The 24974-nt window shown below is 45.1% G+C and overlaps 1 protein-coding gene across 1 annotated transcript in view; it reads left to right on the forward strand.

The window, feature by feature from the left end:
- LOC146170939 (neprilysin-1-like) overlaps positions 1-24974 on the forward strand; it is a 62087-nt gene that overhangs the window by 24511 nt on the left and 12602 nt on the right. The gene's annotated exons all lie outside the window — the stretch shown is intronic.

The raw sequence follows: 24974 nt of genomic DNA on the forward strand, positions 1-24974 counted from the left end.
TATAAAATTATGGCAGTTTCTTTTTTCTAGCATTAATGGGAGAGCATCCTTCTTAAGCAACCATGATTGGTGCAGTTCTGATCCTCACTTTACCCACTGCTGAATATCTTGCAACTGAAAATAAAATTAGTTATAGGCTACCTTCAAAATTTGTAATGATTTTTTAACGGCACTGGAACATGGTGTTTACTACTAAAATATTACCAGCTGGCTCAATTGAAGGCTTCACACAAGGTCTACAGCATACCCTGCACTGGCCAAGTAGATACTGCAGAACCAAACAAAAAAAAAAATGTGGAAAGAGCATACTTAGTGAAGGGGCACTACAAAAAAAAAAACAAAGTACATGTAATACATAACACATAATACATTTCTGAACTTTTGCACTTCTTCTTGTGCTAAGTATTAACCAGCCAAGCCCTAGGTCATCGCAATGCTTTCTGAAGTGTTTACATTTAAGGTTTAGTAACAAGGAAAAAGTGTTCTCGCTGCTCTATGTGGCAGTTCTGAAACTTCATCACGCGTTATTCATTGAAAGTGTACACTGGAGCTTTGAGTTGAGTGACAATTACATGTGCAACAGCAGAGCATTACCAAACAACCAAGCAGCAGAAGCTCTAAAAAATGTCAACACTGAAGCATGGCATGTTAAAACATTTTCCACGCATAGCACATTGTATGCATAGACATCCAGAACATGAGTGGTGAGCCTCAAGAGGCGGCAGAAAGCTCAAGTTTTCAAAACGTTGTAATCGTTATAGCGGCAGGCAGTCTGAGCACTTTGAAATACGAAAGGTTCGAATACTAACAATATGTTGACTAACTTGAAATGCAAAAATAATTTGGATCTATTGAGAATGCTTACTATAAATGAGAATGTCTATGACAGTGCCATATGGTTAATGCATGAAATGTTAGCATCTGTAGTTGAAGGCATTATATTTATACAGCATTTATTTATACCCTAGAGGCAAGGAACAATAATTTCAGAGATATCATTACTGAGTGCGCGGTAGAAGTAGGCGGTAGGATAGTTAGAGAGGATACCGGTAAGCTGTCTAAGGAGACGAAAGATTTGATTAAGAAACGGCAGAGTATGAAAGCTTCCAATCCAACAGACCAGATCGAATTGGCCGAGATATCAAAGCTAATCAATAAGCGCAAGGTGGCCGATATAAGGAAGTATAACATGGAGAAAATTGAGCATGCTGTAAAGAACGGGAGAAGCCTTAAAGCGGTAAAGAAGAAATTGGGCATAGGCAAAAACCAGATGTATGCGATAAGGGACAAGGCGGGCAACGTCATCACTAATATGGACAAGATAGTCAAAGTAGCCGAGGAGTTCTATACAGATCTCTACAGTAGCCAAAGTAGTCAGGACCGTAATGAGATTGGCGGTAGGGAAAAACAGTCAGACGTTCCACCAGTGACGAAGGACGAGGTCAAGAAAGCACTAGAAACTATGAAAAGGGGGAAATCAGCTGGAGAGGATCAGATAACTACAGATTTGCTGAAGGACGGGGGGGATATCGTGCTAGAAAAACTGGCCACCCTGTATACGCAGTGCCTGGTGTCATCGACGGTGCCGGAACCATGGAAGAATGCAAACATTGTCCTCATTCACAAGAAAGGGGACTCTAAGGACCTTAAAAATTACAGACCAATCAGCTTACTGTCTGTTACGTATAAGGTATTTACTAAGGTAATCGCTAATAGAATCAGGACAACCTTAGACTGCAATCAAGCAAAGGATCAAGCAGGGTTTCGGAAACGGTACTCTACTATCGATCATATCCATACCATCAATCAGGTGATAGAAAAATGCTCGGAATATAACCAGCCCTTATACATAGCATTCATTGATTACGAAAAAGCATTTGACTCAGTTGAAACCTCGGCGGTGATGCAGGCATTGCGAAATCAGGGGGTAGAGGAGCCGTACGTGAAAGTGCTGGAAGATATATATAGTGGCTGCACAGCAACCATAGTTCTACATAAAGAAAGCAACAAAATTCCCATAAAGAAAGGTGTTAGGCAAGGAGACACAATCTCCCCAGTACTATTCACAGCTTGTTTAGAGGAAGTATTCAGAGACTTGGAATGGGAGCAGTTAGGGGTAAGGGTAGATGGAGAATACCTCAGTAATCTGCGATTTGCTGATGACATTGCCTTGCTAAGCAACTCGGGAGATGAACTGCAAATAATGATTGGTGACCTAGACAGGAAAAGTAGAAAGGTAGGCTTGAAAATCAATATGCAGAAGACTAAGGTAATGTTCAACAGCCTCGGGAAGGAACAGGAGTTTACATTAGGTAGCGAAATACTGGAAGTAGTAGGCGAATATATCTACTTAGGACAGGTAGTAACCGCAGATCGGGATCATGAAAAGGAAATAACAAGAAGAATAAGATTGGGATGGAGCGCATTTGGCAAGCACTCGCAGATTATGACTAGCAGCTTACCGGTATCGCTCAAGAGGAAAGTATACAACAGTTGCATCTTGCCTGTACTCACCTATGGGGCTGAAACGTGGAGGCTAACCAAGACAGTTCTACTTAAGTTGAGGACAACCCAGAGGGCTATGGAACGAAAAATGGTAGGGGTAACATTAAGAGATAGAAAGCGTGCAGAGTGGGTCAGAGAAATAACTCAAGTTACCGACATTCTAGTGGAAATTAAGAAGAAGAAATGAACATGGGCAGGACATGTAGTGCGAAGAGAGGATAACCGATGGTCGCTGAGGGTAACAAACTGGATTCCAAGGGAAGGAAAGCGTAGCAGGGGGCGGCAGAAAGTTAGGTGGGCGGATGAGATTAAGAAGTTCGCAGGGGTCAAGTGGATCAAGCTAGCACAGAACCGGGTTAAGTGGAGAGATATGGGAGAGGCCTTCGCCCTGCAGTGGGTATAATCAGGCTGATGATGATGATGATATTTATACAGCATGAACCTTTAAACACAGCGGTATTTTCTCCCAACCAATGTGGTAAACCTAATCTCAGAAGAATTAAAATTATTACACCATTTCAAACCTGGCTAGCAAATTACAGAATTTTTTAAAAACCACTATTAAACTACATTACCCACCTTCACAAACCTGTAGGATAAGACAATGCGGCAAATTTTTCTTTTGAAGCAGTCTCAGATTTATATATTCCAGACATTAAGAACATGTTAGGTACTAGCATGCATGATCAGGTTGAGAGACCCCTTGCCAGTAAATGCTAAACCCCACCAAGCTGCCTGCAAGAGCCATCTGATAAAGCACTGCTGGTCCACTGCAGCAGAGTGCTTAGTCAAATGGCACACTGCACCAATCTTGACATTACCATCAGGTGACTCTTGTATGCAATACGACGTGGTAAGCATGTGATGGCAGGAGTCTCTTAAAAGTGCTTTTGATTGTACTTACTCTGCAAATAATCCTTTCACAGGAAAGAATTCACAGTTGTGATGAAAACCTGTGTAGTATTTCTATTTGAATTATGAATCACTAATACATATTACAAGTTAGACTGTAGGTCATTTTAGAAACAAAGAAAATTTGCTAATAATATCGGTTTCAAGTCGACTTCCTGAATATTCAAATGACAAAGTGAAAACTTACAAATAATACAAACATAACATCCAGAGCTCGCGGCTGGTTCCCAATGTTTGCCAAGAGTTGCAGAATGCATACTGTCTGTACATCTACAATAAAAATTAGCAACACAACAATGGTGTACATCCTCGCAGGTAAAAAGAGACAGCCGAGTTTTGAGGCGATAATTTATTGTCTAATTTAGGAAGGCAAATAAACAAAATTGAAAACATGTAGAGGCACGCAAACTCAAAGCCAAACATCTTACAGCAAAAATTAGCAAAGCTTGTGAAGATTTGAATTAGGTATCACCTAATTCTCTGCTACTAGTTGAACAGATTCGAAAAGACTGCACCATTACAATGGAGAAGAACAATAGGTAATTTAAATTTAGCTAAGGCGAAAATTGTTACATATGAAGAAATGCACAGGCTAGTTATGGTTTTATTATTCTTTCTGATGCTTAGCCATGTTTTTAGTATATCTATAAGGCAATGCAAAATGGCAAAAATGTAGGAATTTAGCGAAAAACTGCCAACTAGATAGCACATGCAGCAAACAGAAGGAAACAGCTTAATACATACGCTTCTTTCTCCTTTCACGTATTCCCTCAGAACATACTTTGAGCACCCGGGCAATGTCCTTTTTTCTTGCACGAATGGTGTCCTTCAATACCAAAACAAGTGTCTTGTTAAGGCCAATTTCAACTGCCTCTTTGCCGTCCTTCTTGATCAGCATGTTGAAGTCATGTAAGAACTGCAAGTTTGTGTGAATGGTAGCCATAAAGAATTCATTTTACTTAATGTTTTAAGTAACTGAATATTAAAAATCATCATACAAAAGCTAAGGCAATTGATACCTTTGTACATATCTGAAAAAAAAAACTGGCATTAGTGAACAGCAAGTACACATATTTACTAAGGTTAGAAAACTGCAAACAGCATCAGTATTTTGCCACTCATCACCAAACTGCAAGCAATATCAAGGAAGGTCTAATATAAAAAATAACAAAGCAAAAATTATGATCCTCCTCCACTCAACTTGGCACACGGCTGAATAGCAATAAAATATGTAATATATCTCTAAACTAAGGGTCCACGCTCAGCTTTAAAAAGTAGGCTTCAATTCTTAGAGACAATCTACAAGCATGCATCGTTAGCATATGAAAGTCAAATTGTTTTCTGGGCCCTTTAAATCAGTCAACTGCTTTCAACACATACATTGCAAATTTTTAATAACAGTGAGTCACAAATTTGCTGGCAATATGCGCACTGTGATGAGCAAAGCAGGTAAACATATGCACCTAAGGCTATGATAACCGCTTCATATATACATTTAAGCAAAAGACAAAAAAAAAAGTAAACATCTGGTCAGAATCAAACTCTGTAATAGCAACATCCGGTACAATATTTGGCCACAGAATTCAAGCTGTCGACCTCTACTTGAATGCTGAGGCATCAGTATCGAATATCCATTTATTCTAGTCTAAAGACACTACAAAAATCAAGTAATGCGGTCAAACAGTTATGTTGAAATGTGAACACAAAAATAATGAAAACTGGATGGTTTGAACCACATCAGCTGACTTAGCACGTGTACAAGTGCCTTAATTGAAGTCTTGCCGAAAATAAAATACGTACCTAAATGATTCTTCGAGAGCGAAAGTAAACGCCATAACAAAAGCAGTATAATAAAAATGCAACTTCACACTCCATGCAACCGCAAAATATGGTCCCCGTAAAATGAAAAATGCTCCCATTGTGATTAAAAAAGGCAAATCCAGACGCGGGGAAGTTAACATAGGCTGATGATAGCGGCATATAGTTCACGCAGTTTGGAATAAACTATTTATCATGCAACCAGGCCGGCCGACCGGCGCACTTCGATGCCGAGAGCACGAGCGCAGAAGCGTGCCGCGCTGAACGGCCGCCGAGAGCGAACATAGCCTCCTCGAACAAAAAGTGTAAACAGAAGGGCTCTGGGAGGACGCACCCCGAGCAGCAGGACGGCGCGCGCCTATTCTCGGAGTAAATAAAAAAAAGGGGGGGAGGGGGGTCGCAGCGCTCCGAGTGAAAGGAGATGACGAAGCATGAAGGAGGTTTCAGGAAAGCGAGCGCGAAGTGTAAGAGATAAGGGAGGAGGGAGAGGGGGGAGTCGAGAGTGCTAGGAGAATTAAGGTAGTACACCAACATGACCTTGCCGCACGAACGGAAACGGTAGAACAAAACCGAGTCGTTGCGAACTGAGCGCAAGTATCAAACTGTCAAGAAACGAAAATTGTTTCGTGAACCTCCTGCGCGTACAAAATGCAAGGAAACGTATCACATATATTATTTCTGTTCAAGAAACTTGAGACTGATGTTCTTGCGCGAAACCTGCGTAACTCGCCGCGACATCTATCACATGTACGATGTCATTTTTGCAGCCAGGTGAAAACAAGCGCGTGTCCCACGTTTTCATTTCAGCACATTTTGGAGCATTCCGGCACAAAAAGACACAGAATGCAGCAATCCGGTAGGACACTGTTCCCACAAAGCGCAATATGCGTGAGAATATGCTTACCTTTACAGTCGATTGCGTCAGCCGCGCAGTACGCTGTCCCCCTTCGTATCACCGGCACCGAACCAACCAGTGCGATTTCAGCGCGAGTGCAATGTAGTCGGCGCATATACCTCTTAGTCACGCAGAAAAAAAAATGGTCCATGCCTTCTTCTTTCGAACATCTCAAACATAAAGCGGTGCAGCAGTCCTTCCATCTGAGCAAAGCAAAAAGAAGCCCGGACACTTGCCGGCACGATAAATGCCCGTTTGCATTAAACACCACATGTAGAAGGCACTTCAAAAGCGTACACACTTCTGTAACACATACGCATGGGAAATGCAACACATTTCACGAGGGTAAACAATCGAAGAAGCACATTCAGCATTCGCCGAAACGTGGTCGAAACGCACCCCACAATGCTAACGGCCATATTGTGAAATTTGAAAAGAGCGTTCGTAGCTACCGGCGGCCTCCTGGCGGTGAAATTTTGTTTCAGGTTCTGTTTCATTTTTAGAAAGCACTCGTGCGTAATTTTAATTTTAGCGTTACTTTTGGTGCTTTATTTAGGTGTTGGGTTATATTAGCAGCGCCGCTTGTGTATAAAAGGCTACGAAGTTATGCAGCCGTATACCCCCAGCATGTTAGGTGATATTGCTTGCCCGTAACACCCTAAGGCATATTCTCCAACCAAAGCACCCCTTTGGTATGCAAGAGGTGATCTCCAATGGCACATACACCCTAGACTCAGGGTGTAAGGGTGTTTTGAATCAGACAAATGCCCAAAAAGATGTTTTTGTTTTTACAGTGTAGAACGGCTTTCGCCTTAAAAATCAAACGCATTCCGTCTCAACGTTAACGTGCTTGCACACGCGCACAGAAAAAAGTTGGTATTTACTACGCAGACACGAGGCGAACGCGTCCAGAAAGGAAGCAAACCGCGCGCTAAGAGCCGGCGACCCCGGCGACGACGTGTCCCCGAACAGTGGCGCCCTCAGCAGAAATAGCGGGCGCAACTGTAAACTCCCAAAGGACGCGCTTGCCCATTGACGGCGGCGCGACGCAGCAGGCCGCACCCAGTGCGCTTCCATCGAGCGGCCTTGCAAGAACTACCGGCATCATGGGCTCATTCGCCCGAACATGAGAGGTGGTGGTATTGCCTCGTACGTGAAAAACTGTTATCCACAATCTGTGCTAGAAGAAATTTCGATGATAGATCCCAATATCGAGTGTTTAGTTGTATCGTTGTCCGATATAATTGTGGTTGTGATATACAGACCTCCGGCTGGGAAAAACTGCATTTTTTTTATGTTTCAAGAAAGTTTAATGCTCTATCTTGCCAATTTCCGGTTGTCTTTTGTGATAATGGGTAACGTTAATATTACTCTAATGCATGATGATTGTACACACATGAATTCAATAACATTATAGTATCTTATGGTTGTACAAATGCTACTGTAAACTGTAACTGTAAACTCCCAAAGGACGCGCTTGCCCATTGACGGCGGCGCGACGCAGCAGGCCGCACCCAGTGCGCTTCCATACCAATTAGAGTTACCGTTGATACAGCTTCTCTTTTGGATGTTTGTATCACAAATACGATGTCTCCTCAAAGGGAGGCTGGCCTGTTATCTTCTGAAATTAGCGACCACATCCCGATTTTTTGTTTTCTTCCTATGAACCACAATAAAATAGTATCCAAAAGCACCGAGAAGGTAACTAGGGATATTGGTGAGGCAAACCTTTTTAAATTTCGAAATCTTATTGAAAACACCAGTTGGGACAATAATATTACATATCTGATGTCAACTTGTCCTATACTACATTTCTTGCAAAGTTCACTGAATGTTATAATGCTGCATTTCCTTTAATTCAAGTTAAGCAGAGCTTCCGAAAGTCCAGAAAGCCATGGGTCAATAAGCAGTTATATAAACGAATAGAGGTTAAAAATAAAATGTACCATAAATTCGTATGCACTCGTAATGCAAATAATTTTACTGAATTCAAGAAATTGCGAAATAAATTAAACAAAGACCTCAAGGCAGCAAAAACGGCTTACTATACAGAACGCTTCTCGAGAATATATAACAACCGCAAGAAAGTTTGGCATGAGATAAACGAATTACTAAACAAGCACAAGTGCAGAGATAATGCAGAAATTCTTATATCTCATTTCAAGACCAGTGGAACTGATATAGTAAACACCATAAACCACTTTTTCATTAAAGCTGGTAAACCCACTTTTGATCAATCTTTATCAAACCCCTCCGTGCGTCACTTCCTTGAACCTTTATCTAATTCTATTGTGCCGTTTGGTTTCACAAGAAGTAGCTCTTTAAATTGGTAAAATAAAAATTTGGAGGACGCTTAAGCTTCGCCTACAAAAGTGGAACGCGATAGCGTTATTGCACCTCGTTCGCACCACCAGTTGACGGAGATGGTCCATCAGTGCTCGCCGGCGAGGAAGACACTGATGAGCAAGACACTGTAGCGCTACCGGCACTGGTAGACGGCGCCGCTTCCATCACACGCGTCTCAAGAGCGAGCGCGCAAGGCCCTGCAATACAACACCCGTCTACCTGCCAAGGAGTGTAAGACAATGCGCTACGGCGCAGCAATCACTGATGAGGCGCCCCGCGTCGGACTTTGCACTCACGAATCACGCGGTGAGCGCCGAACAACGCAGCGTTCGGCGCGGCAACGAAACGTGCGCCTGAGCATCCGGAACGAACCAAAGAACTCGGTGTCTCGGAGAGAGAAAGCCGGGCAGTGATGCGCCATGAAGGCGGACGCGATCATGGGGCTGACGCCTTGATGGGATCGTCCTCTATCTCGCTTGGGAGCACCACGCAGAAGCATGATTCCTCGGAAGCAGCTCGGCACACATCGCAGGGGACGCTTTCCCAGCAGAAGCGCTACGGCGCAGCGATCACTTCAGAGGCGTCCGGCATCAGACGCTGCACCTAGCAATCGCGCTGTGAGCGGAAAGAGGAGCCGCGTCGCCTAAACACCGCTGTTCGAGTGACGCACGCTGGATGTTGGAAGGGGAGAGAGCGAGAAAACTTATTAAACGCAAGGGTATTGGGGCATCCTCGCACCGGTACCCGCGCGGCCCGAAGGGGAGAAGCGGGTGAGCGAAGATAGTGATCTATAGAAAGGAAAGACGCTTGATTCTACAACCCGTGAGGGTGCACGGCGAAACGTCAGGGGCGAGTGGCGCGCGACGTGTCGGGGCAGCGCCGCACATTGCGAGGAGGGGTTCTTCTGTGTTTGCCGCAAGATGGCTCTGCATGTGCGCAGAGCGCAGAAGAAATTTAGCGGAAACGTACTTCGCTACTTGTGTAATTGCGACTTCTGTAAGTAACATGCTCATAATTACCGATATACACCGCAGTATAACGTTCTACGGCACGTCTCTAAGGCAACACCGCATTCACTAGAAGCGCTTTTGTGCCGCTTTCAAGCATCGAACTCGTGGCTGAATGGTAGCGTCTCCGTCTCACACTCCGGAGACCCTGGTTCGATTCCCACCCAGCCCATCTTGGAAGTTGCTTTTTATTTATGAAGTGCATGCCGGGATTTATCGCTCACGGCCAACGCCGCCGACGCCAACGACACCGGCTTTTCTGCGACACGAGCTCCTTAACGCTACCGCGTTAAAAAACAATGCTTCCGCCGGCCATCTATACCGTTAAAGGCATCAGTTTGCGACGTCCTGGCTTATCTTATAAATCTAACTTTCACCAGCGGTGCGTTTCTAGATGAACTAAAAATAGCCCGGGTGTGCCCAGTATATGAAGGAGGAAATAGAAATGATGTTACGAATTATCGACCAATTTCTGTATTATCTGTATTTTCTAAGGTATTCGAAGGAGCCAGCCACAGCAGAAGGGCAAAGTTCTTCAGTGCTCATAATATAATAACCCGTCCCAGTATTGTTTCTTAAAAAATAGATCGACCGAACAAGCCTTGCTCGCTGTTAAAGAGAAAGTTATTGATAACATTGAGTCCCGAGCATATACACTTGGTTTGTTTTTGGACCTCCGAAAGGCTTTTGATTGCACGTAGCACGAAATTCTTTTATGCAAACTAACTGGGTATGGAAAACGAGGTACTCCCTCGAGCCTGCTTAGAAGTTACTTGAGCAACAGACCTCAACATGTTAAATGCAATAATTTTGTTTCAGGTTTCTTGTGTGTTACTCAAGGTGTGCCGCAGGGATCTATTTTAGGCCCACTTTTATTTTTAGTTTACATAAATGATGTTTGTAACATGCCTGATTCACCTGATTTGGTGATGTATGCTGATGATACAAATATATTTTTCACAGCGCGAACTTTGTCAGATTTAGAAACTAATGTAAATGACTACATGGTAAAATTGCACACTTGGATGCAGGCCAATCAATTTAGCTTAAACTTGTCCAAGACTAGTTATTATTTTCAGACCTATCAACGCCCCAATTCATTACTCACTTGATATGAGGTATGCTAACAAACAAATACAGCAGGTAACCACTCAGAAGATTCTCGGTGTCTGCTTCATTGAACACTTATCCTGGAATACACATATCTCTAAGCTTGCCACAGATCTTAACAGAACTGTTGGCTGTCTCTACAGGCCCAGTGACCTTTTAGCGGTTTCAATAAAAGTATCTATGTATTATGCTCTATTTTTTCTAAGTTATCATATTGTGCCCTGGTGTGAGGCACCACAACAAATAGCAATTATCAGAAGCTTTTCATTCTGCTAAAAAAGGCAGTCCGGGCTATTGAGGGTTATCATGGTAGACCGGAACACTTACCAACATCACATCTATACCAAAAACATAATCTACTTCAAGCTAACCGAGTCTACACATATCGCTTATTACAACATATCCATAGCAATAGGCTTTTCTCCTTCTCTCCTAACCGATTCCCTACTAAATACCCTCTCAGGCAACACAGAAACCTCGCCTCAAAAACAAGGGCAAGTTACGGTAAACAGAAGCTTAATTACCAGATTCCAACTATTCTCATAAACCGATCCCTATGTTCAATGTTCCATCTCTATAAACGCAGATTTAAAAGAGACATAAAAAAGCAGTGGAATATCTGTTCCAGTCTGGTTTTGTATTTGACAAGTGCAAATTTTTATCATATGTTACGGCACAAATATTTTTCCCGTGTTTTGTGTGCCATATGCTGTGGTTTCTTTTAGAGTGTATAGTGTATACTGGTTTCTTTTTTTTTAGGTTTTACTCCAGTATGTTTAATTACCAGGTTTGCTATGATGCTCTGTTATCGTTTCTTTTCCGTGTTGCGCGCTGCTGTGAACTGTATGGGGAACTGTGATTCCACCAGGCCTAACCGCCTTTTGTCGCAGTCCTTCTTTCATTTTTTGAAAGAGAAATAAAGACACTAAAGACTAAAGATTCTCTCCGCCTGCAGAAGCGCTGGGGTAGTGGCTTGAATAGTCCGGCTGAAGTAGTCGCTCGTGGTGGCGCATCCGGGTATCCAACGTCTTTTCGATGGTCGATGCTTCACTTTCAAATTCGTCCATAGTTTTCGACGGGTTCCGGACAGGTCCTGAAATAAGCGGCTCTTTAACTCCTCGCATTAACAATTTCACTCTTTCACCTTTGGTCATGTTAGGTCGGCGCGGCGAAACAGGCGCTTCATCTCCTCTACGTAGACCAGGACGGGTTAGTTTGGGAGTTGAAGTCTGGATTGGAGGAGGGCCTGAGCTCTTGCTCTTCGGACGGAACTCGCGAGGGCTACCAAAAAATCTACTTTGAATATCTCCCAATCCTGTAAAGAAGTCTCGTGATTTTCGAACCAAACTCGGGCGTGTCCTTGAAGAACAAAGTAGACTTGCCTGAGTTTCGCAGCATCGTTCCAGCCGTTGAATACTGCCACGGGGTCGAAAAGGTCTATCCTGTCTTCGGCATCTTCGTCCGGTCGTCAATGGAAGCAGGTGGGCTCACGGAGTTGGACGAAAACAACCGTTGCTGTAGGCTGGGCCATTGTCAGGGTCGATGCCTTCCGAGATCGAATGGCGTCCGGCAGCAGACCGTGTTCAGGTTGGTGCCCTTGAAGCCGGCGACTGGTTCGGTGGCCTGTTGGCTGGTCCTCCAGGGTAACCGGAACAAGGCTGGGGTCTTCGCTTGCAGGATCAAAGGCAGCACCTCCACCAGATGTCACGTTGGGATGACAAGGCCGTTGACACCAAAAGAAGACACAGGCTTGATGGTAGTGAAATTAACTCTTTATTGGGCTGACTTGCACCCGTAAAAGAACTAAGCAACTCGGTGGTGGCGATAGCAACAAACGTGCTCGTCGATCATCGAACAAAGAATGCCCGTCGCTCTCGTCAACGGTCAATTTAAAGGCTGCTCAGAACCATCCAGATAACGTCGCAAACTGGTACTAGTGCACCCTGGAACATTGTAGAAACATACGCGAGTGATCGGAATCTTCGAGACAGATCTCGGCGCATCGTTCATGACAAAGAAAATGATAACGCGTCGTATCGCGGCAACGAGCATGAACAAACACGAGATACAGAATTGATAAGTGCGCCAGAATAACAATGATAAGGCCGCATGCCAGCGGCTGTCGAACAGGAACAAATAAAGATTTAATCAATTCGCGGCAATATTACCTCATGCCCCACGTAGAGGTCATATAGAAATGCCTCGCCTAAATTGCGCATTTCATTTACATATGCACAGACATTACATGTGTGGTTAGAAACGATAATGAACACGAACATGAAGAATGAAAATGAAATAGCAATGCAATAATAATCACTTCTGGAGGCATACTACGCAAGGAATCATAAAGGCTGTTCTAGATTACAGTCAACACAGAGAAAAGAAAAGTTTCAGCGGTTTAAAAAGCATGAAAAGGCACAACGATCAGGGGGTCAGCGCGTTGCTTTCTGTGAGTGGAATGGGGAATGAAGGGGTGAATGTAACGGTCCTTACGAAAGAAAATAAATCTTACTGATTTTTAAGGCGAAAGAAACTTTAGTACAACGGCAAGTTGAGCAAACTGGTGCATAATTAAGCAAAACAGCGCAAGAACAGAGACAAGAGAGCAGAAAGAAGACGGAACCAGTTGTCTCAGTTGTTGCGCTGGTTTTTGCTTGATTAAGGCAACAAATTTACTTGAATATGTCCGCGATTTCGCGTGAGATGAAAATGAACGCAAAACGGGCAAGGCCCTCTAGTACACGTGTAACTAACTCTCAGGAAAAAATAACACTGGTCAGCCTTGGTAACTGGAAGGCCACGCTGTGTTACTTTTCATGACGGAAGGACTTGTCCAGAGCAGCACGCAGGCAGGTTTCCCATAAGCCATTTTACAACCTTGCAGTGAGCTCACTGGTGGCTTACAATAGCTTTTCTTGAGCGAGGCTGATACCTACAGCACGCTTGTGTTTCGCGGACAATACAGATTTTCTGGAATTACAAGGATCCTTGCACAAGCCCTTCATGGGTGAAAGTAAAACCGAAAGCATACTCGGAGGTTTCTAGAACTCGGTCTACCGCAGTCATACCCCCCTCTTGCGTAACCCTTTCCAGAAAAATAGCGTAATCATCCATGCATCTATAAACCTTACCAAAGTAGGCTATGTCAAGACGTTTAGCTCGTCACAATGTGATAATCACGTCGCCCAACGAAGGGATGCAAGAACCAATGCAAACGCCACGCTTTTGAATAAAGTTCTTTGCTTAAAAATTAATAATGGTCTTAGCTGGTCTTAATAAATGGTATTAGTTTCATCCATGAGGTGCCAGCGCAAGGATCTTTGCAATTCTTGGATTGTTGTCCGCGGAACCCAAACGTGCTGGAGGTATCCGTCTCGCTATAAAAGCTATTTTATGCCACCAGCCAGCTCTTTTCAATCTTGTAAGAAGGGGTATTGCAAACAGCTGCCTGCGTGCAACTCTGAAGAAGCCCTGCTATCGTGAAATGTCATACGGCGTGGATTTCCAGCTACAAAGGCTCACTAGTGCTGGTTTTCTCCTGGGAGTTAATTACCTCTGTGCTAGAGGTCCTTCCCAGTGACTCTAGAGGCGTACCTGAGCACCGCCCCAGAGAAGAAGCGCAACGCAAGAGACCTGTTGTCATGTCATATTATTAGCAGATTTCGCTTCGCTTGAAAAAAGTGGCTCAGAAGATGACGTGCCGGTGGTCTTCACAGCACCCCAAAAAATGGTCGGCCTCTGCAATAAGATGCAGGGAGGCCCAAGAAAGAGTAGAGCATTTAGCACGCAGACAAATATAGGTTTGTCCTGTGTAAAAGTGGCCCGTATACATTATACTGTGTCCTGTGGCAAAATCTGCGTTGCACGAACTGGACGTTGTATAAACGACAGACAGGCGCATTGGCGGGGGGAGGGCACGTGGCTGACCATTTTCTCCCCATCCGTGGTGCCAGGTTTGGTTCCGCGAGACGACAATCCTGAAAAAGCTCGAGTCTGAATTAAGTAGAGAATTTTACGAGGCCTACTGTATTAAGAAGGAATCCGGCTCGTGTTCAGCAAAACCTTGGTCAACTTGTCTGATGAGTTTGCCCATCCGGATAGCGTAATGTCCCGTACAAGTATGCGCACTGTGATTACGGGATGGTCGTTTGTTAGGTTACAGTGTGATTGCGATGTACGTATAAATTGGGACGCACCGTTGTAAACAACTATAGTTGAAGTTCCGCGCTTTCTCTTGCTGGTTTCTTCCTAGTCCTTTTTCTTTTTGCTTGCTTTCAAGGTGCATTCTTGTTAAACTCATTTTGATATCTTCAGAATGCTGTCACTCTCAATGTGCTCTATCCTATCTGCATTTATGCCTGATTGTATTCAGCCTGCCAATACTTGCTGCTGCCGCAGCGTCTTGCGTACCTGGCGCACTCGTGGAGAGAGATCTTTAGGTCACTCCTCTTGAGTTAGCAGTCTGTGCTTCGCAAAGACCGTAAGTTACCACGTTGTCTCATCGGAACCAATTTTCGGGGTCGTATTTTTTATCCCTTCTCTGGCAAGAGCACTTTTCAGGTGATATACACTGAAATCAATATCTGCGGTGGTTTCAACCCATGCCTCAAGTTTGGATCATTCAACGAATTACACACCTATTGTTATCAGCGCTTTAAGTCCTGACTTTTTTTGTTTTGACCAGTGAATATATATCTAGCAAAGTTTGTTCAACTTTGGCTATGTTCCCAGGACCGGCATTAGTTTGTCTCCTCTTAAAGAAATATAATCTTTTTTATTGAAACAAAAAGCAGCATAAGACGTTTGCTTGCTGCAGGTCCAGGAGCAGCAGTACCGTGAGACAATATACCGAAGCTATTCGACTAGAATATAATCCAATTAAGTTCTATTGTTTAATTTCATTAAACAGACGAATAGGCCAAAGAAAAAAGCTGCACAGAAGCAGCTTAATGAGCCCTCGACCTTCCTTATACAATCAGCAGTACAGGAGCGATGCACGCAAGATCTCGCACGCAAGGCGATGGCGACAAAGGTTCTCTTGCTTTATTTGACACCTTTTGTAAATATACCTACAGTAAAATAATGTACAATAATACATACCGAAGCTGCTAGATGTGTCCTGAAAATAAACAAAATACTGCGCAGCAGTGGTTCTCTGTTCAAGGCATTGCGCAGCACCTTTTCCGAGCGCGAATTGAATTATTACAGTGTAAAAAAAGATCTAACACGTTTCTTACACCAGAAGGCTAGAAAAAACATTTGAGTGCAAAAGGGATTTGAATTCTGTAGGTGTCCAGTTCAGTTCACTCATGCTGAGGTTTTTCCAGAGAGTTCAGGAGTTTAGGTAAGCTTTGTCGAAGCGTTTGGAGGCGATAGTTTTTTCTAATTCGAAGTATTTGCCGAATTTCCACATATCGTGTGTAACGAGGGGGCTGTGTGCAGTCTAGATTGAAAATGCTTGCAAATAATTAGCTATTTTTACAATTGCTATAATTAAACTGACGCGTATTCTACTTTTCATATTCCTTCAGTTAACCAGTCTTGTGCTAGCTGCATCCATCCATTCATCATCATCATCAGCCCGACTAAACCCACTGCGGAGTCTCTCCTATATTCCTCGAACTAACCCTGTTATGTCCTAGCTGCATCCACTTTACTCCTGCTAACTTCTTAACCTCATCCGTCCACCTAATTTTCTGCTGCCCCCTGGTAAGATTTCCTTCCCTTGGAATCCAGCTTGTTACCCTAAGGGACTATCGGTTGTCCTCTGTTCACACTACATGCCCTACCCATGTCTATTGATTTCCAATAGAATGTCAATAACTCGTGTTATTTCTCTGCTCCATTCTGCGCGCTTCCATTAGACCCCTACAAACTTAATCTGTGCCGCCCCTCTAATTTGCTGCCACGCCCTGCTACGCTTTCCATCCCATGAAGTGCAAATTTTTGTCCTTATCACCATCCGTTATCTTCTCTTCTCACCGCATGCGTTCTCCACATCCATGTTTTGTTCATTGAACACAAGTTTTATTAGCAAGAGTTGTTTATCCCACTCGCTACGTACGTTTACTATCTGTTACCTATATATTTACCATTCACTTTTTAACAGCTCTCTGCATTATACGATAAATACGATGTTTGATAGCACCGGTACTTCCTTTAAACAAATAGCAATGTCAAAGTAACAAAACTGGATTCTCATAGCTATCTGACAGGTGGATAGAAAGCTTAAATTGTATTATATTTTATTAAAGTGTATGGAAAATTATGGATGATTTCCAGAGTGCGGTGGCGCATTAGATCTGCGCATAATGAGGTGAGAGGTACCTCAAAAGCTGTCTCATTGGCGGGAATAAATCCGCTTGCGCACTGTTCTGAATTCCACTTCTTTTGAGCACAATGATGTTAAAAGCTCTGTTCTAAAAACAAACGATGTAACAGCGTTGTGAACTAACAATTGCGGACACAGCTGCGACACGTCGCAAGCACTCGCATATATGACTAACAGCTTGCTGGTATCGCTCAAGAGAAAGGTATACAATAGCTGCATTTTACCTGTGCTCACCTATGGGGCTGAAACGTGGAACCTAACGAAGAGGGTTCTACTTAAGTTGAGGACAACGCACAGGTTTGTGGAACAAAAAAGGGTAAGGGTAACATTAAGAGATAGGAAGCGTGCAGAGTGGAGGAGAGAAATTACTTCAGTTACTTACACTCTAGTGGAAATCAAGAAGAGATGGCAGGCAATGTAGTACGAAGAGAGGATATTCGATAGTCGCTTAGAGTAACAAACTGGATTCCATGAGAAGGAAAGCGTAGCAGGGGGTGGCAAAAAGTTAGAAGGGCGAATAGGTTAGGAAGTTCGCCGAGGTCAAGTGGATGCAGCTAACACAGGACCGGGTTAATTGGAGAAATATGGGAGAGGCCTTCGCAGTGGATGTATGTTAGACTGATAGTGATTATGACGATTGATCTGAAGGCGCACACAACTTCATGAGACGGTGCCGACGCGGGCTTATGCTAGGAGATAGAAGCTTCCAGGAATCTTGCCCGTGGCACAATACCCGCTACTCCAAGGTCATGAAGGCACGTCCGTATGCGCATTGGTTAATTCTGGCTTGTATACGTATCTCTAGGCCGGTGGTCTTCACATCGTCGAGAAATTTACAACCTTGAGTATGTGCGAGGTAATAGGTGCTCTTAATAAGCGAGCATCGAAAAAAATGCATGCACTTGAAGGAACGTTTGCGTGCAGTGTGGGAACCATTGCCGACGCACAGAAGGATCCGTTACTGTTCTAAAACTTTAGCACCACTAGGACAGGGGACAAAGAGAGAAGGGAGGGCGCAGCGCTGGTGAAGCTTTCGAAGCTGTACCAACTTGCTAAGATGTCTGTTTTGCTACGATCCGTTAATGCTGCAGCGCAATGTTCATAAACGCGGAGCTCTGTATTCCTCGATATTTTCGTAATCTTGACCAGTTCCATTGATTGAAGGATCCATCAGCGGCGTGCTACTTTCACGGTATCGTTGGCAGCGGTACAATTAGAGCCGGCGCATGTGGAGACATTCGTCCCTTGCGTGCGAAGGACGCAATTGCGAAATTGAAGGTCCGGCGCTCGATCTTGTGCGTTCTTCCTCGCATTCGCGCGACAGTACGCACAAGCGCGGACCATTCCCATTAACTTGGAAAGCTAGTGGGCGTCTTCCCTACGTTCCCTGCAGGCTTTGGCGCTTGCCCCGCGCGTGGCGGCGTGCCACCACAGACGCAGCGGCGCGTCGACAAGTGCATATTTTAAAGAAAGTGCGCGTTCTTAGAGTAAGTCCTGATTCCTTCGACAACGTCACAGCCACAGCTAAAGTGCGTTTCAAAACATCTCACTACGTTACCCAAAAGATACGCGCCGACAAAAGAGCTTTGTGTGTGGATTTCATTCTGTAAATGCTTCCATTGCGCCGGAGTGGCGTGCGCACTGGCGTTGTAGGGCGCAAATTTCAAGTGGCCCCTCTGGCATTCCCGCTAACGTTCATGTTTTTGCATCGTACGGGAAAGTAAGCGCAAAAAAGAGACAAACAGAAGAGAGGAGACAGGACAACACGCTACTGGCGACTGATTCTTTTACTGAAATCCACACACAATATATAGGGACGTCGTCACCCTCCCTACACGTCGGAAAGCAATATTATCTAACAATAAATTCCATGTTTAACCTAGCTTGATCTAAACCCGATAAAACACCTTACTCTTTGAAAACAAATTAACACGTGGTACGTAAAGGCCAAATTAACATAAAAAATAAAACAATAAACAATAAATTCATTGTTTAACATAGGGTGGACTAATACCCATAAAAACACCGATGACTTTAAAAACAAAATGACACGTGGTGTAAAGTGCCAAAGTAACATGATGGAATGAATAAGAAGTGAGCGGAACTTAAAAAACCAACCTCGAGAAATCATGTACGATACTAAACCTTCTTCAATGCTTTAAGCACTATACGCACCTTCTGCCACCCAAAAAAAGGCAAACAAAACTTCTATGATGATGGGACCCAGTGAAATGTTGAGAAGTGAAGACGACATAAAAAGCACACGAAAACATAAAAACCAGAACAAGCACATGTACCAGCGTAAGCAATCACCAAAGGTTTCGCCTTCTGAATACACACAATATATATAGTAGCAAACCTCGTACTCTTGTTCAGCCAAATTTTTCCAAAAAAACTTTCTTCACTCACATACAGGGAAACCGAGGCATCGCTAACACAATTTTGGCCCTTCTTTCAAATCCAAAAAGCTTCCTTTAGTTCGCGGGCAACAGGTTCGCGGCTTTGGTTCAAAACCACCGTTCTTTCTAAAATGGGTTTGCGCTGGCGATCACAGTCCTTACAATGCAGCGCCAGATTGGACCCTGTTCCAGTGTTCAGTGACCGTTCATGCTCCCTCATAGGGAGCATGAACGGAGCATGACTGGACCCCGTTCCAGTGTTCATCGACCGTTCATGCTCCCTCATCCCAGTGCTTGTGAACACATCAGCTCTTCATCTCAATCCCACTGCTTGTGAGCACACGTTTCATTTCTCCTGGTTCAGTGAAAGCTCGCCCGCGAGCAATTACATTAATCATCAGTCCGACGGCAAGGTTTTAGGCGGGCGACGTGGTTTACCTGGGTCTCGTGGCACCGGCAATGAGTATAATTAAGAAATGACGTCGAGAATGACAAAGGGATAAGAGTACGCGCAGACAAATTTCTGGTAGTGGCCTCGACGGCGCAGAGGGGTGCAGAGCCAAACGTAGTCAAGGGGAACACAAGTGACTGCCATGCGGCCGTCATCATACCGTGCCTTAGGTCGACTTTGTGTGCTGAGGGTTCTCAGTCTAGCAAGTCGGCGCGGAATAGAGTGTCTGAAATGGATGTATGAGGGTGGATGCACAATTGAAGAATTGTGTCAAGAAAGGTGCATGGCGAGCCAGCGAGGAGAAGAACGGTGAATTCTCGGTGTTCTCGTACTGGTCAGTATTCTACGCATAAGTGACAAATGGCAGCATTATGTCCTTATGCTCTGTGCCATGTACATCACCAACATGCTCGTTAAGGTGCAATTTATGCGCTCTGTGTGCCATTCCTCTGTGGGTGATAAGGTGTAGAGTGCCGATAATCACAGTGACATAGCCGGAGTAATCGTCGACGACATGGGGAGTGAATTGACAGCCACGGTCACTGATGATGACTCTAGGTCAGCGTAGCGAAGGATGACGAGTGCAGCAAAAAGGTGGAAACATATCAGCTCAGGCAGAAATCAGATCAGCGCTCTCTACATATCGTGTGCAGTAGTCGACGCATGCAATAATCCAGTTGTGGCCGGTTGCTGACCTGGGGAGCGGACCAAGCTAGTCGATGCCAATTCTCTCAAATGGTGTATGCGACGGGCTGATCGGCTGCAGCATTCCAATGTGAACTGTTGCCACTGGACGCAGCTTGCACCGTACTGTCGCGCTGCCTTGTATTATCCGGGCTAGTAGAATTGTTGCCATAGTCGGTAGTATGTACAGGGAAAGATCATATAGTGGAATGCACTACCATCATGCATAGCGTGAAGGACAGCGCCACAAATGCTTGCAAGGACAACCACAAGCAGGCGGGAACCCTCTACTGAATAGTTCTCAAAAAGCAAGCCTTCATGAATGAAGAGCGAACTCCCAAGTGCAGACGTGCAGGCTTGGTCGAAGAATGTTGGAGGGCAGTGTCTCTCCGCTGCTCTTGCTCATTGTCTAAACACTGGAAAACTCCACAGAGATGCACGGCGTCCGCTTTTGTACTAAACAGTAAAGTCGCATTCCTGGAGGCGCGAGGCCCAAAGTGGGAGTGTACTGGATGGATCGAGCAGGCAAACAAGCCAACACAGAGTGGTGATCAGTGACGATATGGAAATGACGCCCATGCAGGTATGGTCGAAACTTCTGGACCACAAAAAGGACCGCAAAGCACTCCAACTCCGTTACTGTATAGTTCCCTTCCGCTTTAATACGGCTTACTTACGTAACAACGTGCTGGAGGTCGTTGTGAAGTTGAACAAGGACCACACCGCCGCCACTGTCATCCGTGTGGACTTCAGTAGGCGCCGCTGAGTCAGAGTGGCGCAGAATATGCCGAGATGTTAACAAATACTTCAGCTGCTGGAAGGCAGACTCACATGCAGACGACCACAAAAATGGAGTGTCCTTGTGAAGCAAAGACATCAAGGGATAGGCGAGGTGAGTGAATCCGTGCTTGAACCTGCAATGCAAGATATTCTGATGACGGTAGCGATTTTTTGATCATACCGTATATATTTGCTGAGAGATCATGCCTCTCGAGATTCGATAGAGCGTCATGTGCATCAAAGCAAGCAAGTTTCATGGCAGATGGAAGTAAATCACATTCATTTGATGCATTCACCGATTACACGTGTGCTGTTCCCTCAGCTGCTGCAACAAGAGCCCTTGGTACCACTGCATTCTTCATCGCGGCGTTCTGGAAATCTTGTTCAACCAGCAAATAGGAAGTCCACACGCAACTGTCAGAAGAGCGAACTGGAACGAACATTGCGACTCGTAACAGCAAATCCTGTGTGACACTGAATGCTCTCTCGCGGTGGTAGGTGGAATCATCCACAAAGGCAGCAAGCACATAGCGACGATGAGAAATTTCACCACCACCGCAGTCAAGTGTTGCCCCACATTCATGTAAAAAGCCAAGCCAATACCTAACATGACGTCGTGGGTGGCGTGGAATAATACGACGAACTTAGTCCGAAACGTTTGTCGGCAATAACAGCTGACACGAAGCACATACCAACATGGCGCAAAGTTTCATCTCCAACACCGCGAAAACTGGCAGGCTGGTCCCACGCGAACATAAATTTCTTTCCCACGTGGTTTTTAAATGCAAGACTCATCACAGATATAGCGGCACCAGTGTATACTAACGGGAGAGTATTTATTCCACCAAAACACACACACACACACACACACACACACACACACACACACACACACACACACACACACACACACACACACACACACACACACACACACACACACACACACACACACACACACACACACACACACACACTTGATGTAAAGACGGGAAGAGGAATTAGTGAAGACTACCGTTCCGCGACCTTAACTCCATCGGCCCTAGAGGTTAGTTTTCAGGAAGTGGTGGTACAAAGTGGCGGAGCGGCGACGGTGAACGGCATCGATGGATAGGTGGCGTGAAACTGCGATCGGAAGCGGATGAGTCGTTTAGGAGGGTTACTTGTCACAGCAGCCGGGAAAAATGTTGGTTTTAGGGCTGCTAATCACGAAATCTCATCTTAGATTGGCCAAAGGGACTTGCGTACGAAAACGGATGTTGGTCATATTGCTTCCGACGCTGGCAGTACCGGGAAATGTACCCACGACTACCACAACGGTAACACACCGGACCCGCACGACAAGCTGTTGGTCAGGTAAAGTCATTGTTGGGACAGTACTAGCGGCGAGGTGCAGGAACGGCAAAATCGTTCGAAGGGTGGTGGAAGCTTCGCAGCCCTGGTATTTGGTCTTCCACAGAGCGACTTCAAAACGCACCCTGAAGGGGGCCAGCTGCGGGATCGCTGTTGAAGCTACTTCGCGGACTATCGTACAGCTAGCTCGGTCTGGCTAATGAGGGCGGTGATTCAAAACGCGGTGGCTGCACCTTAGTAGTGACCAGGCTGCTCCGAAGGCTGCCGGAGCAAGCGCGCGGCCGCGTGGCCGCGTTGCGCCCGCGGTGGCTTATCGGTGCTCGTCAGCTCCGAGGGTACAACAGCTGACGTAACTTCGCACCCTCACTCTCACCCGTTGGATGACAAAAATTAGGCGCGTGTGATGTGCGGGCTGCGGTTCCACCCGTGCGAAGCCTGGTAGTGCTCAGCGAGGGCGCTCAGTATAGCCACAGGGCTATTCGCTCTTCTCGGCAACTGCCCTGAAGCAGATACTAGAATTCGCGTTTCTCGCTATATAATTATACGTGATTGTGTTCTGTGATCCGCTGCTGAGATGCACCAGCTCAATTACGCTTTCCTCCGTGTTTGATGCGTCTGTACATTAAAGAATGATAACGCACCTCGAAATTTCAAAATGCTTTCCCCGAGGTGCCTTGCGTATTGCCACTTTACGGGCGGTAACTCCGGTACAAAGATATGGGAAAGCTTGCGAACCCGAAAAGCCACCTTATCTCTCTTTTAGGCTCGCAAAACTGTGTTAGCCCTTTGAAAGGGCTGTGTATAAATAAGTGCAATGATCGATTCCAACAAATTCTTGCATTTGCTTGTAGGTAAGCTTTGGTTTAAGCAACGAACTATAATGCAATCTTCCTCGCGCTCAACTATTAGAGGCACATGATTACTTTTTCGTTCGCGGAACCCTTATTTCAGGGCCACATTGTCTGGCAAACCTAGCACATATTTGTCCTAGAAACGAACAACAAGAGCTCATTGTCTACTATCAGCTGCTTTTCTGTTTTCCGCAGTTGCCGAGAGGAGCGAATAGCCCTGTTGCTACACTGAGCGCCCTCGCTGGGCACAACCAGGCTTCGCACGCGTGAAACCGCAGCCCGCACATCATACGCGCCTAGTTAGGGTGCGAAGTTACCTCAGCAGTTGTACCCTCGGAGCTGACGACCACCGATAAGCCGCCACACGGCCGCTTGCTTGCTCCGGCAGCCTTCGGAGCAGCCTGGTTACTTTGGCAAAGACGGTACAATCATTGTAGATGAGTTGGGTGGCAGGAAGCTGGAATTTTTTGGCCAGTTCTTGGACAATCCACTGGATGGAAGACGCTATGTCATCCATGGAAGACGCCATGTCATCCATGTAATTAGGGTCGTAATTACTCTCGGAACTAGCAACGATTGGGACGTTGGAAAGACGACCGAAGTTGGGGTAATACACCTCGATTCAACGCCTCAAACATCCTGCAATAATGGATGAAGTCAGAAGAAGTGGCGAGGTTTTCTTTTTAAATAGGAAAATTCTCACTCGTTCGTAATGTGTAAGCCACTCTTCAACATCTTCATCAGACGTTCCTGAAAACGTGCGCGGCTCGTGTTGGTGTTTCCAGGACTTTATCTGTTCAGGACAATCCCGAGGATGTTGCTGACTCGTCCCTGACGTTAACGCAGGCATGGTCTTTCCTTCTGAGGTATTCATAGTGGGCAACGATGGCAGCACCCCGGCCTGGCGTCGGCTCTTTCGGATGACTGATGGGTCCAGGATTGGTAATCTGCACGCATTACTAACTCTTACGAAGTGGTGATTGGCAAAACGAATTTGTTTACAGGATTTCGGAAACTCGCGGAACGGTCACCTTCTCAGCTCGTGTGCCTCCTCCGCTCTTCTTACTCTTCATCTTCATCCTAGTGCTTGTGAACGCCACATCACCTCTTCATTTCCATCCCATTGCTTGTGAGCGCAACTTATCCATATACATAGCCTGCACCCAGCTATGATTCAGACGAAAAGTTCGCTTCCAGCTGGGCGTCGAGTAAAACATGATGTTCACCTTTATTCCCACTTGGGTTCACGGCTGATGTTAGGTCTATTTTGTCGAGAACTGGTGCTAATAGCATTAACTGGTTGACAGCCAGTCCATAGCGTCCCATCAGTAATTAATGACAGAACAAGGCTATATACTGAATAGACTAGAAAGATGGCTCTTCAATCTATAGCAATTTTTGTAGGAAGTAAAAAATTACATAATCGAAAGAGCTGAGAGTGCATGCCGTTGCGGCAATCATTATGCCTTCCACGTGCCGCATTGCTTCCCAGACCGTGGCTACCGCGGCCGAGTTCATGTTCCGCTTTAAGT

The sequence above is a fragment of the Amblyomma maculatum genome, unplaced genomic scaffold (assembly GCF_055883805.1).
Source record: "Amblyomma maculatum isolate TAMU_Amacu unplaced genomic scaffold, ASM5588380v1 scaffold_27, whole genome shotgun sequence".
In the NCBI taxonomy this organism is placed as follows: domain Eukaryota; kingdom Metazoa; phylum Arthropoda; class Arachnida; order Ixodida; family Ixodidae; genus Amblyomma; species Amblyomma maculatum.